General features: G+C 39.7%; 1 protein-coding gene across 4 annotated transcripts in view; it reads right to left on the minus strand.

Annotated features, from left to right (window-relative positions):
• FHOD3 (formin homology 2 domain containing 3) overlaps positions 1-15,391 on the minus strand; it is a 417,034-nt gene that overhangs the window by 195,700 nt on the left and 205,943 nt on the right. The window lies entirely within an intron of this gene.

Below are 15,391 nucleotides of genomic sequence, written 5' to 3' on the forward strand. Positions count from 1 at the left end.
TTTCAGGCAGGAGTAGTTTTCTTTATCTGTCAGACAGAATTTTAAGGGCCTTGGATAGCTCTGGACCTAACACAATTGCACAGGAGGACTGAAATTTGGAATGCCTGTGAGAAAAAGCTTAGAGGGTTTATCTAGTTCGCATGCAGTTGTTAATGACTGGTTTGGCAACAAGTTTGTGCAGACTTACCAGATCTTCTCCAACAATGCTGCTGGGCTCCAAGCTCTGTACAAGCGTAGTTGAGTTGCCCCTGTCCATGGTACTCGGCCAGCCACCTCGGGGCTGACACAGGCCACCACATGCAAGGACGGGCTTTAGGTGGCACATCCCACCACACAGCTCTTACAGGAGCTTTGGAAGCATGTGCACTATAGTTCTGTTGGCCAAAAGCTGGCTTTGCTGGTGTGGATTAATAAATATGATTCGGACTTTCTTTTCTGAAAGACCTACTCAGGTTTTTGTTCAACCGAGGCAATGAGGCTAAAACCCTCTGAAATTATGATTCTGCCATCCGTGAATGCCAGTCATGGCAAGCAACTAAGTAGAGCCTTCAAAAATACAGGGCCCTTGCGTGTCATTCGGTTCCAGTGGAATCAAGTACAAAACATGAGTCTTTTTCTGACCGAGTCCTGTGGGGCAGGCAGACTCCTGTCCTGACCAGCCTGGCAGTCCCAAGCATGCCAGGACAGTTCTGTGTACTCATAGGAGATCCAGTCTCTGAGTCTACAAGTGATCCAAATGTCCTTTCTGTCTTGTTCTGTTAGAATCAGCATGGTCAAAAGGTATGTATTACACAGGGGTGGTTGTTTCTATAGTACATATCCAATGAGTATAAAACATTACAAAGCTGGTTCCTAATCTTATGTTCTTTTATGCATTCCATTTCCTACTTGTCTATAGAGATCTAGGGAAAGGTGACATGCACAGTACGTAACTTTGGACACCAAATACAGGAGCATACTCCTCCTGACATGCTCTTAAAATCAAAGGGAAAGCCCTCCTCTTCTACTAGATGATTCAGTGAAACATTATACCCACTAAACACATAATGGTGCTATGGCTTTTTATAGTAAGCATTGACTTTGCCTATAAACGACAGCAATAAGCATGTCACATCACCAGGATTCCCACAGCCTGAAAACGTGCTAGACATTTACGCTCTGCAACTCTTGAGTTCAGGAGTAGGTTGACAGAGGATTTTCTGTCTCCTTCCTCATCTCATCCCCCCTCCACACACACACACTAAATGTAATGAAAAGTTACTGAAGGATAAATGCTTTTCACAAAGCTAACTATAAACCAGCTTATTCAACCTCTTCAAAGACAGACTAGACTCATTGTTTGAGGGAAATGACCATGGACATTCAGACTGAGGCTCTATCACCAGTAACTTTCTTGTCAGAACTGGGAAAGCGTACAGGTCTGAAGTAGTTTCTGCTGAGTTCCCTCTACTGTTCTTGAGGAACTAGTTCGGATTAAAATGAAGTAAATTACTCAAGCCCCTCTTATGTTAAACTATAAGTGCACACACACACTTATGACCTCACATGAAAACAGAGGAAAAAAGACAACAGCAGACAGGAAGCAAACTGCTAATCAGGGAGCAAATCCACTTCAATCACACAGGCATGCTGTATTATCTTTTGCTCAAGGAGTTTAGCTAACTACCTGAGGCAAGGTAACTGGAATTAGGAGAGACAAATCCTGCCCGGTAATCCAGCCGAAAGATATTATTTTAAATGATACTCATTACATGTTTAACTATCCTTACATACTCCAGAGGACTGATATAAAGCCAAGATTCCAACAGACATTTCTGACGAACACTTCTCAGTCAGGTTCTGCTCTGCCAATTCACAATGATGACATTACACAAAAGCTCAACATTAGAACACCTCTTTAAATTCAAAAGATTCTTAGGTCTGTTCTTTGTATGTAAAAATCAAACAAGTATATTCTGAGTGTAACTGGTTTAGCAGGTCACCCTATCAAATCAAAGTACTACATCTAAAGACCAAAATAAAGCAACACAAGTCATTTCTCATAAAGCACTAATTTCCTGTGTATTTTCAGTATTTAAAGTGAGCCATCAGCCTCATGAAAATAAAATTGAAGGCTCATTACATATGAGACAGGTATTGTTGCTTGTTACTAAAATTGCCTGACACTTCCCATGGAAACATTTCTAAGTTTAGTTATCCATAATTTCCTCAAGTTTTGAGTTTGGACTGAAACTCTCTTTGTGGTGTTTGAAACAACACTTTATTTTTTCATGGAAAATTTCTAACACATTACTTTTGGGGTGGGTTTGTGGAAGGCAGGAGGAGGAAGGAGGGAAAGAAGATCTCACTGGAAATTAAAAATACTGTTGATAATATTTTTAGAAATTGTAAGATTTTTTGATTTTGAGGTCTTTGGAAAACTCAGGAAAATTATAATCTCATGTCAGTGAAAAAACTCATATAGACCACCTTAAAATGCATCCAAACTTTGTGTACTTATAAGGTTTTGAAATAACCATTGACACTTACAACAGGCTCTGCTGAACATATGCGATCAGCTGAAACCCCTCAACACTCTGTCCTTGAAGCTCAAAAAATGCTCCCAGCTGCTGCACACCAAGGAAGGACAGAGCACTCTAAGAGCAGGCAGCTTGTGAGGGTTCTTTGGTTTTGTTTTAAAGGAACTGTTTTGTTACCTAGAGGGTGGGGAGGTGAATCCTGATCTGAACACTCAAGAAAACAAAATTTAAACCCAGAGAGGTTCAAAGAAATGAAAGAGTTAAAGGAGGCACAGTGACAAAAAGCCTGATGAGCATCTGAGAGTTATGAAAAGAGATGAAGTGACTGAGATAAATGAGGGAAATAATGGAAAAGACTAAATGCTATTTGGCTGGGGGGGACGTAGGGATTAGGACTGTTGTGAGCAATGTTGAAGAAAGCAACGGACAAGACATAGGAGACCAAATCTGTGACTACATACTTGATAGTGGCACTGCAATGCTCTCCCTTATTTCTTTGTCTCGGGTCAAACTCGGTTTTGCTGTTAGTGTCCCACCACTGAGAACCAGAGTGAGTAATTCAACAGTACTAAAAAAAGAAAATATCCAGAACATCAAAATATCCACCTTTTCATACCATTTTTTTAAGATGAACACACTCCTCTGTCAAGATCATTACATCATTACACAAACACAGCTGTGGTGCCAGAACCCAGGACAGACAGTTCAAAGGTGGGAAGAGGTGACGGGAACAAAAGGTGTTTAAGTCAGCTTAAACTGGTGAAGAAATTAATGTAAATTATTTTATGAAAATTGATGAATGGATCAATGATGTAAATGAACTGATAAAGTGATGTAGGTTAAAGGAAGTTGATGTGGGAAGGGGAAAATACATACAGATCAGAGAAAGAAAACTAGAACAGGCTGGGCAAGAGTCTAAACAGGAACAGAAGACCTAAGAGTAAAGATTAAAAAGGCATAAACAGAATGCACCATATAGAGTTAAGAGTAAAGATTAAAAAGGCATAAACAGAATGCACCATATAGAGTTAAGAGTAAAGATTAAAAAGGCATAAACAGAATGTACCATATAGAGTTTGAAAAATCAACCCAAGGACAAGCCCCAAACATAACATTTAGGCTTCCTGATCTTTCTGAATTCAGAACATGTCTGTTTTCAAGTGCCTCATTTCTTTATCTGCAACACAAAGATAATGCTGCCCTTTCAGCTCTTGGATAACATTTACTGGCAAACCACAGAAAATCCACGAGGAAAACAAATGTTTTATAATAGAACCTGCATAGCACAAAATAAATCCCAAAGCCTTGGGAAGCACTGATAAGGAGACGAGCTATTCAGAAGGTGTTTGTTAAGTGCACAGGTGCAATGCTGCCCACCAGGTGAAGCAGAGCAGCTGTAGGAAAAGCCACACCACTATGCGATCAAAGGCTGGATCAGCTTCCACACAAAGGGGGGATGCATCTCTGCAAAGTAAGGGCACACAGGTATTTCTTAATTTACAAGAGTTTTATTTACCAACCTTAACAGTATTCTTAGTGTGTTCATCGGTAATCATATTGTAGAATATCAGAAACCTTTCTCAAAAGCACATGTAAAAGAATATTCTTAGCAACCAATATATCTGGTTAATAAATACTACAACCAATGTTTCCATCACTGATACTAACCTGAATACTAAAAGCAATCATATGGTGACCCACTACTGATTTTTGGGAAGTTGGAAACCATGTCTCAGAGTTGCTGCTTTAAAAGCAAAACTGCTGCCCACCATAATGCCTGGGTAAGAAAACAGTGTCTGCTCCTTGAGACTGCTCCCTGCGCACAGGGGCCGGCTACCGAGATGTGGAGCACCCCGGGTGAAAGCCTGATAACAGTGACCCTTGTTACTCCACATACTCAAAGCTTGTCAGAAGTAAGGGCTGTGCAACCCCATTGTACCCAAAGCCAACTTGGGGCACAACTTTAAAAATAGCAGAGGTCTTTCTGAAGCAAATATTTGGAGTACAAAATTAGGAAGTCGGGGGTGAGGGTGGGGCGGAGGGCAGGGACAGAGACAGGAAAGACAGGGATGGAGGAAGCTGAGATCCTTGTCTGGGCACATGATAATGTATAGTAGGAGATAGGTTAAGTAGGAGGAAAGAGGATATTGCCCAGTATTGGCAGAAGTCTTTAAGATGCCACCTGTCATTTAAACAAACACACTTAAAACACACTATAGATATACTAAATCCTGAATAGCACTCCAGCGACTCCAGTGAACTCCAGCAGAGCCATCTGACGGCACTTCTCCCAGAAAACATCAGTATTTTTAAAGTTTCTCCATGTCAAGGAACTGTGAAATGTCAAAAGAAAAAGTAGTAAACTCCTAAAGAAAGTCTGTCCTCCTGCGCTTTTCATTAAAGGAAACCCTTAGGATCTGCCCTAAAACAGTAGTCTTTCCTGTGGGTTGCTAATGCTCCTTGGCTTCCCAGAAGCAGGGAGATCTTTCTTTATGGAGACCCTCTCAGTAGCTCACATACCACTTTTCTTCCCTTAATGTGTTCTTTCAGGCCTGATACAATGTCAAAAACTCAAGGTGCAAACCTTAAACTTCTCCTTGCTACATTTTCTTTAATTCAGAGATTTTAAGATTACTGAGTTCAGCATCAATACACGACCTCACTCCTGTAACTTACTCATTACTCAACTGTTTCTGGGAACACCAGTCTGTGGGACTGAAACATTCCAGCCTTGGCCTTGAGTCCACGGCCCTGTGGTCCTCCCTGCTCCCACACACCCTGAATATCCCCTCCCTCTCTTCTGTGATCACTTCTGTCATCTCAGGGGGGTGGGGGGTCAGGGGTGGGGTGGGTACGAACCATAGTACTTGTAAAGTTGGAAGAGGGAAGATTATTTATTTGCTTTCTTGCTGTCACCATATTACTAGAGGGAAAGAAATAAAAATACTTATTTTGCATGGCACCTACACATCAGTAAACTCTCTTAACTCAAAGCTCTGGGAAGAAACTTCAAAGAAAATGATAAATTATTGAAAAAACAATCCTATACAACAGAGGTACTGTTTTTAGCAGCTAGTGCAAGCTGGTGCTCCTGCATCATTAGTGAGCATCGCGTGGGCACAGTCTCCTCTCCTGGCTTAACAGCACAGGCTTTAGTGTCAGAAACTTAAACAGAAAAAGCTGGAAATGTGTCACAGTGAAAACAGGAAAAATTCTTTCTTGCCTGGAAATACAGAGAAAGAAATTGTGTCACAATTAATAAATTCATAGTTTATGAATCCCCACTTTTTTAAAAACTTCAGAGGCACAGGACAGACCTGTGCTTCTCCCCCACTAGCAGGCAGGGACCTCCAACCAGAACTCTTCTCCCTCTGGCTTGCAGAGGAAAGACACAGTAACATGTCTACATTTCCACAGCACCTCAGCTTTGCTACCTTACCAGGTCTGCTCAGTCCCTGCCTGAGCATCCACTGACAACCTTCACATACACGTGAGGAGTGGGAGGATGCCAGCCCATGTTCGCTCTTCACTCCAATGCCAGCATCAGTAGCTCCAGTCATGGGTATGAGAGGTGGTGGAGGTGGGAGAGGAGGAGGGCAGTAAGTAGCACTGACAGATGGTAAGCTGGTCATTATACTTCATTACAAAGCAGCAAAAAGACTTTCCATCTTTCCACATTAAATTTACGTACCCACACAGCTATTAGCTACTTCCATCTTCCCAAGGGGCATGCGCTCCTCACGGCTGTGCAGAAGAACAAGTGAGCAGAACCCCTCCACAACAGCAGAGATGTTAATATTCCCATACGCTAAGATTATCCTTCACTGTTATCAGCCTATGAATATTGTACAGTTTTTCTTAGACACATATGTATGAACACAGCATTTATGATAGGTTAGAAATTAATACTGTGCTAATACATGCAAGTCCTGTGGTTTAGCTTTTAGATTCTTGAATTGTCTATGTTTTTTTTTAAATTTTGATGCAGTAGCAATCAGAGACTTAATGAAGGTCACTGTCTCATGGCAATGAAACTAAGTATTTTAAGAGTTTACAGTCCACTGCTCCAGTTTTCTGATTGCACCTATGAGATGCATATGCATGCCCATTTGCAAAAAATCCAGACAGACAGGTCTAAGATGTAAAAAAATAACTCAAATATATTTGGATATGGAAATTAACTCTGAAGACATTTGAAGAATCTCATTTTTGATGCATCCTTATGTCACACAATAATCACTTTCATGGAATAACAGTCAGCACTTTCTAATTATCCTACATATTTGACCCTCCCCTCCTTTAAAGCCCTTAATTTCCCCTGCTTCTGTATCAGGACAGAGCAGCACTCTGTGTGACACCCTGGCAATCACCACCACAGATAGCTGGGGAAGCATCTAATATTGAAATGGGAAAAATCAAACACTAATTACCAACCATATTTTACCATGTTTTATGTGCATATAGTTCAGTACAAGTAATTAATAGTGACATTTCCAGCAGCTGCATATTTTGTGCAAGCATTAATGTCTGTGCTGGATTATGAATGTTTTTATTTTATGTATATTTTCTCCTTCTCTAATGAATCAGTTTTTGGATACATTCAGGCTACAATATTACTACAAAAAGGCAAAAATACTTTGTAATATGCTTCTACCAGCTGGAATCGGTACATTGTTTTCAAAGCTTGTTCATGAAGTTTGAGTATTTAAATCATATAACGTCCACCATGCCTTTAAAGGCCCCTGGGACTACTTCCCAAGTACTTATTCTTTGCTTAGTACTTAAGGATGTGCATTTTTCATGGTTCAGTTCCTCATTTTACACAGGGTATGCATAGCCTGAGGTATCACATTTCATGGGAATTTCACAAAGCATTAAAAAAAATTACAAAAAAACTGAAGATTCATTTTCAGGGAGACAGAAAGCAACCCAAAGCCTCCCAGCTTCTGTCAGCTTTAAAAACAAGGGAAATCCATAATTTTATGGTGGTGTTATTGCTGAATTCCATGTAGACCATGAGAACCCTATATCCTCCTCACAAGCAGTCCCAACGAGAAAGGTCATTCCATATAATGTACAGTGCAAGGAACAGCTCTGTTTATTTGTAGATGTGTAAATTACAAAAGGTTGGTTAAACTTTTGAACTCAAATTTGCTTCAGTGCCAATTCCCATCCCAGAACGGGAGAACTCGTACTGTATGCTGTGTGTGAGGACCATCTGGCTCTGCTTCCTGATGGATCATGGATCAGAATCACATTCAGGGAGAAGGTAGGGAAGGAGGAGGCGGAGAAAAGAGAGGGCAGTGCTCAGACTCAGGGATCGCTTACTGTTGTGTTTGGTAGGAAACTCAGGCAAATGCATGCACAGATCGAGTCTAGTAAATATCGTTCTAAAATAGGCAGATGAGAAATAGAGAAAGGAAACACTAAAAGCATAAAGAGGAAAGCAAAGATGATGTTTTCTCTCTTTTTAAACTGCATGGTTTCCAAGGAAGAGCTCTCCCAATTGCTCTTGTACAAGTAAACAAATGCATTTATTCTTAAAGAGATATTTGCAGAAGTGAAAGAGGATTTAGCTACTGAGCCAAGGAGGTTTAATGTTTATAATATTAATCATGGAGATAGTATAATGTGCTCTTTTTTCTGGTACAGTGCAGAGCACTGTAATCTCATTATTTCTAATCTAAAGAGTCCATAAATCACGATGCTAAATCCATTTGTATTTTTTCATTCCATGGCTTTTCAAGACACAAAAAAAGGCACGTCTTGAGCTTTCTGCATACATGTAGCAAGAAGAGGTTCTGAGCCATCAGGTACAGGCCTGATTTTTCTGTGACTGTTACTTTTCATATGAGCTACAACAAATGGCACCTGCAAAGCTCACTGATGGAAAGCTGCAGTGTAGCCCATTTCACAAAGGGAGATGGCATGGCTGCATCACAGCAATGCCATATCTAAGCTCAGCAGTGCTGCTCATTAACAAGTCTTATAAGCACAGGTACACTAGTTTGTTACTGATTTTCTAACATAGCTGTGGTTGGTTTGGTGCGTTTTGGTTTGGCTTTTTTTGGTAGTGGTGGGGGGAACCTATGCTCTATCTCCATGTGGAGCTGCCCCATACTATGTGGACATAACAGCTTCCAGGCAGAGATGTCATCTGTTGGTATGGTTTCATGGGACTGCGATATGATATCCAACATAAAATAAAAGTTCAGATCCCCACAGGACAAGCATCCAACTCTGATATGCTTTCTTAAGGACTCAGCAGAAAGATCAAAGAAATGAATTTACAGGGAGACTGAGCCAGGAAGACCCTTTCAGAAGCAACACTCCTAAGTAATGGTGCTTTAGGCATTTGGTTTCTCTTTATAGCAGAGGCTGTTACTAGAGCTACTTTGAGATCAGCTGAGAAGTTTACATAATTTAAAAGGACTGCACATAAGAAGTCAACTTGAATATGGTGAGATGTGTGCAAGAACTTCACAGTCACATATGGATACCTGCACATTGAAGGTTAAGAGAAGAAAGTCAGGAAAGTTTTCATGCTTCACTTCAGGAAAAGAAAGAAATGCAAATGTAAGCCTAATCATGTGCTGTCTGTTCCTATATACTTGGGGCTGGGATACTTTTCTACAGCTGGAAAACTTTAAACAGTTCTCCAGTTCACACTGAAATAGGAAGGGTATGCATGATACACAATATCAGCTCAATTTTCACAAACTAAACTTACATTACTGCCATCTGTTTTACTGCTGTGGTACATACCCAGAAAGACACATCTATTTAGGATAGACATAGACCTTATTTCTAGTCTTTTGATATTTACACAAACCTTGTTAATGATACAATGCTTCACGTGCATTTACTGCAGAAGAATATGATTCCCCATGCTAAATGCTTTGTAATACCTAACCTTTAATGCAAAAGGACAAAGCCACATCATTATCAGGGTGAGGGAGGAAAATTCAAGAGCACTGGAAGCATCCATGCCCTTGTAACAATGAGGGGCCTTTGGATAAAAACAGCTTTCCAGTTCCTGGAAATGGATCATCCCCTCATTACAGAGCACACTTACAAACCCCAAGCATTCCTAGTAGCAGTTGGCTTGATGCAGAAATGCCACCGGCTCCCTGATAAATTCATGTCTGGCTTTCAGAATGAAAGGTTTATCAGTAGCAGCTTCTACCGCCTGCTTGCAAAACCTCATCCTCACCTTCAACTTCCTCTAGCTCCTTGAGATCTTCAGGCCCACAGTGGCCTGATGACAGACAATAACCAGATGGTCTTTTACCATCCAGCAGTGAGTCGTTTCAGGAATTTAATCTGATTTCCCAGAATACGCAGCACAGCCCTTCATTCTAAAGTTGGCATGCAGGTGGGATCGCATGCCTCTTTATAGCACGGGCTTTATAAATAGGCCTAACAGTTCGTGGCTTTGGTACACATCTGCAATTGAGCTGTTTGCCTGTTGCTGGAATCCCTGCCTGGGCATTCACTGGTGATTCTGACTCTGGTGGCTCCTATGCCTCTTTGACCACCCTGTCAAACCGGTCAGCATTTCCTAATTCCAACAGCAAAATCACTTTCTGCTTGGTACCCAGTAGCTCTTACAACAATTTCTTTGCACATTTTGTTGTCAGCTACACTATACTGATTAATTAAAAGCACATGTAAAACACAAATATAGAAATACCTTGCTGCAGTAGGAAGTAGAGGTTACTGAAAGGTTAACTACCCAGATATGACTACATCCTTTCCCTCCATCTACCCCTCTGCAAAGACTGCCTCTCATTTACTGACTAGAAAGGAGAGGAATCAAAAGGTTCCCCCATCCTCATGCCCCAGTGGGGGATTGGAAAGTTTTGGGGTCCTCAGTTCCCACTCCTGTGCTTTGGGAAGTCACTGCTCCCCTTGGGAAGTCCTCCATCACTTGCAGTTCACAACTGTGCAAATTGCAGATATCATGCTTGAAGGACATCATTTTAATAGAACCCTGCATAATTTAAACATGTTGCAAAGATCAGAATGTGCCTTGGAGTTACTTTTCACACATGATTTCAGCCTTTTTAAGATACTTAATTCTTTCTTATTTACATTTTAGGACTCACATAGGACTTTTCTGGTAAAAGCCCCCCATAAAATTACTTACAAGTCCTGAAAGGCCTTGCAAAAAGAGCAAAAAATAATAGTGCTTCTACTTATTCATTCTATCTGCACAAAGATAAAGGCATGTTTGTACAAATGCAATTCCAAAACAAACCACCATTAATATTTATAAGGAAAAAAAAATGCAGGGTGTAGTAATAAAGCTGCTGTTCTATTAGACTGAAGATGCTGATGCTGTGTATGAACCTTTAATCCTCTTAAAAGATATGTAATTATACCTCAAACTATGTCATATCCCTCACTCAGGACTATCTTCATCTGCTGTGCTTGCACCAGTATCTGTTGAGACCAACAAGAATTTATCACTTTATCAGAAGTGCAGTGAGCCTGTGGTGGGAAAACCCACAACTGGTTCTACTGCAACCTAGTCTTCTGCCCAAATTATTGAATTAAGTATAGATTAATTAAGTTTTGGCTATACCACCGCTAGAGGTATTTAAAATATATGTAGACATGACACTCAGGGATGTGGTTTAGTGGTAGAATTGGCAGTCTTAGGTTAACAGTTGGATTCAATGATCTTAAGGGTCTTTCCCAAACTAAATGATTCTACGATTCTACGTATCTTTAATTTTAGAGCAATGATTTTGGGAGAAAGCAGTTAACTTGAAGCACAAATATTGCTTCATATTATAACTCTTAGACTCCTTTCAAGCACTTTTTTTCCTTCATTTCTTCTTTTTTTTAAAAAACAACCAAAATTAAAAATCCAAAATTGCCAAACAAAATTAAAACTACCTTTCATCCAGGCTTTAAATCCAAATTCTTACTCCCCATATAAGCACACAGCTCTCACTAAACCAGTGCTGCATCCAAAAGCTGAATTTGATTCAGATATTGTTTAGTATGAGCACAGTTTGACATCCTATTTTTTTCTTCAGCCTCAATTCTTTGAAATTTTGCACCATAGCAAAGTCAAGGCCTCTTCCTGCTTGGACTGGATGCTTGGCTTGTGCTTTCAGGCCACAAGAACAAACACCAGATATCCTCTAATTATGCACACCTCTAAGTATTAATTTGAATCCATAAGCAAGCAATTAGGAATCCAAGTACACAAATACACTCTGCAAAGAAGGTTGGATGACCTTTTGGCAATGTCCTCATTGGATGTGATGTACAGACAGGACAGGACCCCACCAGGCATAGCTTCCCACATCTTCGTGTCAACAGACTCATCCCTGAATCCTCCTATCTCACAAACTCCGTATATTTTTAAAACAGTTAAGCTTTGGTCTACACAATTTGGTTTTCTTTCCCAGCTTCCCAACAGCACTGGCTAAATTAACAGAAAACGTGAAAACTAACATAATTCTACCAATTATTTAATTAGTCTGCACTCAGCCATGGCATTGCATGTGTTGCTTTCTCATTCTGTGCAAGAACAGATGATCTCAAAATTATATCAAAAATATCTTCGAAATTGCGATAAGATTTATATTAATCCTCATCAGTTGTGGTCATTTTCATCTGTCTTTCACCCATTTCCATTTATTTCTGAATCTTTAGGCAATGTCCAGTATCCTGCAATCTTGTGACCAGGAAAGAAACTTTTAACTTCATTGCTATGAGTAAAGTTCATCATCCTTATGGATCATTGTCACCAAAGGGAAAAAAAAGAAGGGGCAGGGGGCAGAGAAGGAAAGCAAGCCTGTTTCAGGGTGGGTATGGACGGGACCTCAAAACACAGTTCCTTTAGATTTCTAATAATTAAAAGGAATAGTGAAGAATAAATTTAGACTGAAGAAGTAATGAGGAAAAAAAGCTGCTTTCTGAACTAGGCTTTCGCAGAGTAACTCTCTAGAGAAGCCCTGCTGTCTGTTGCTTTAGAGCCTATAGGCTGTACACTGGGAAAAGGGAACACTTTGGGAAAGGTACTGTCAAACAACCCTAGTTCAGAGACCTCAGCAAAAATACACCGTCACTCCTCAGCACTCAAAAATAAACTCTCTCGATTTCTCAGTGTTGTACGGAAAAGCCACACTTAGCTTCCCTTCACTCTAGCCATTAAAGCAACTAAAATTTTCATGACTCATATGTAGTCATTTTTTTGGCAGCTCAGTCTGGCTTGAGCCAAGTTAAACCGCTAAACAGAAATTCATAACCAGAAAACAATGCAGACCTTTGGAAAAAGGAAAGCAATGTCCTCATGAAATAACTTGTACCTGGGAACTCATCGAACCACCTACAACTTTTACCTATACATATGTTTCCAAAATATTTTCCCTCCTAGGTCCAAAGCTATTTCTTGAAGAGTGCAGGCAAACAAATTCACAGGAAGCTGGGAAATCACACAGTCAAGATGACAGACAGCCTGGCATGGGCATGCCCTGGAGATGGAGGAGGCAATGCCATGTCTAAGGCTACCACTTAATGTCACAAGCCCTGCAGAGCGGGTTAGGATCACAAAAGGAAACAGTGAATTACACCAAACATGCTAGAGTAATGCAGCCAGAACATGAAACTGAGGAGAAATCCCATCCCTTTATGATTCATGGTACATGCAGCAAAAATAAGAAGGATATTATTATTTTGGGGTATTTGATATATAATAGGAAATATATTTTTCATATTTGCTATATATTTGATTTTTTTGAAAAAAAAAGGATAAAAATAGGAAATATATATATATTATTTGATATATAATAGGAAATTATATATAGGGATATATATAATATTTGATAATTCCCCGCCACCTTCCCCCCCCGCAAAAAAAAAAATCCCCTTCAAAAGGATCTGCAGAATAAGACACCACAGCAGTAAGGCACAAAAATTCTAGACAAAGATTACTTTTTTAAAAAAAAATAAAAATCTTTGTCACTTAACACTGAGTTTAAAGCTTATGGGACCAACTCAGTGCTAAGTATGATGTATCTTCAGTAAAATTCATTAATTCATTCACCTATTCACCAGTACTCTGGGTTTAGTAAAATGCAGCACTGCAATAATACACATGACTGTCACAGAAGAATCCAGCCAGTTGCTATGGTCTTCCAAAAATAATATACCAGAAACACTCTTACATGACGTATTTAACGTTTCTTTTCAGCACACTCCTCAATGTATCTGGATAAGATTGTCTGGCTACACTGTACTACTTCCAAACCTGTATTTATCTCATTGCGCATGCAGACCTATTCAGAAAGTACATGCTGGCTCCTGGTACTGCACACCAGCTGACATAATCTTGGAGTTGTAACAAGCTTTGAACTTTGAAAGACAATCAAGACCGATTTAGTTTCAGAAATAAAACCCACATCACACAGAAAAATCGTATTATTCTAAGAGATGCTAGGATACACTACCCAGAGAGAAACTTCAGCTTCACACATCAGCAAAGCAGGGGAAAAAAAAGACCTGATTTCAGAAGGTACCAATCCCTAAAAGCATCTTCTTAAAGAAAGGTTTTTAGCTTTATGGCATACTTTATGCCATAAATAATGCATGGTTACTTTATGTTGGTTTTTTGTTTGTTTTTTATTTATTTTGAACAAGCTATGATCACTTATCCATAACGATGGAACAAGAAGAGCTTGCAGTTTCCTTAATATGACACCGTGGACATTGGCACTATGGCTCTGTTTAGCACTTATTGAATTCAGTGGAAAATATCTAACCAGACCATGGACACCAAGCTCTTGAAAGCTAGAGAAGCCACAGCAGCAAAGACACCACTGTGATCTCCCTGAATTCTGGATGCATTAGGGTACATCCTAGTAATACAGATAATATTTTATTCTTATTTTAAAAAAAAGAAAGGGAAAGAAAGAAAAGAAAAAAACAATCAATGTGGAAGGGAGTTTAATTCTTCCCAGTGCATATATAGATAATGTCAAAATGAGATCTCAGTAAGATGAAGGTACATGCAATACATGCTAAGATCACTCAAACGTGACTGATTTGTCTGGTATCAGCTGATCATTCTGTCACCTGTGAGGGTCAGTGCCCTGGACCTTATTTGACACTGGAGCAGAAGCGCTTCAGGGCTATCCAGTGTTTGGATTATGAGGCCATTTACGCTACACCGCTCAGGTAGGGTAAACACCTATCTGACCTCCTTGTTTTGATTGTTTAATATCTTGCTGCAAAAAGCTGAAGGACAAAGACATCATCCAGACACACTTACATCAATGCTGAGCTGAAAAAGGAATAAGTTCCTAGGCTACAGGCCAGACTGTCCTATACAGCATCTATATTTTGCTTCCAATCTGAATTTTCTGAGAGCATCTATGGCCAGTTTTCTCCAAAAAACTTCTTTTTCAGCTGTAAAGACAGTCTTTTCTCTTTCACATGTTTCTGCAGCTTGTCTAGTTTCATTGTGGTTAATAGTCTTTAACTTCTGAGTACATACAAGCTACTATTCAAGTACAATTATTTCACTGCACAACTACTGACGTAAAACTTAATTTCTGGTTTTGTTTCTTTTATACCCCCAAAAGCTGGTGTTTTTGCAGTCTGGTTTTCAAGTTCTTCGCATAAAGCCCACACTTACTATTTGCATTCTTGCTTTCTATAAGGTAGCATTTCTGGATCTTATAAAATCATTCTCCTTTTATATTTGTTTACTCCTCAATTTGCAGTTTCAGTTTTGGCAGCTAAGTACATCAAAGTGACATTTTTAAAGACAGCTATATATGTCAGTCTAAGAAAATTCAAATGAGCAATCCACCACAACTATGCACTCATTAGTGCTCTCTATTTCCTGTGAG

This window comes from Falco biarmicus, chromosome 3 (assembly GCF_023638135.1).
Source record: "Falco biarmicus isolate bFalBia1 chromosome 3, bFalBia1.pri, whole genome shotgun sequence".
NCBI classification, from domain to species: Eukaryota; Metazoa; Chordata; class Aves; order Falconiformes; family Falconidae; genus Falco; species Falco biarmicus.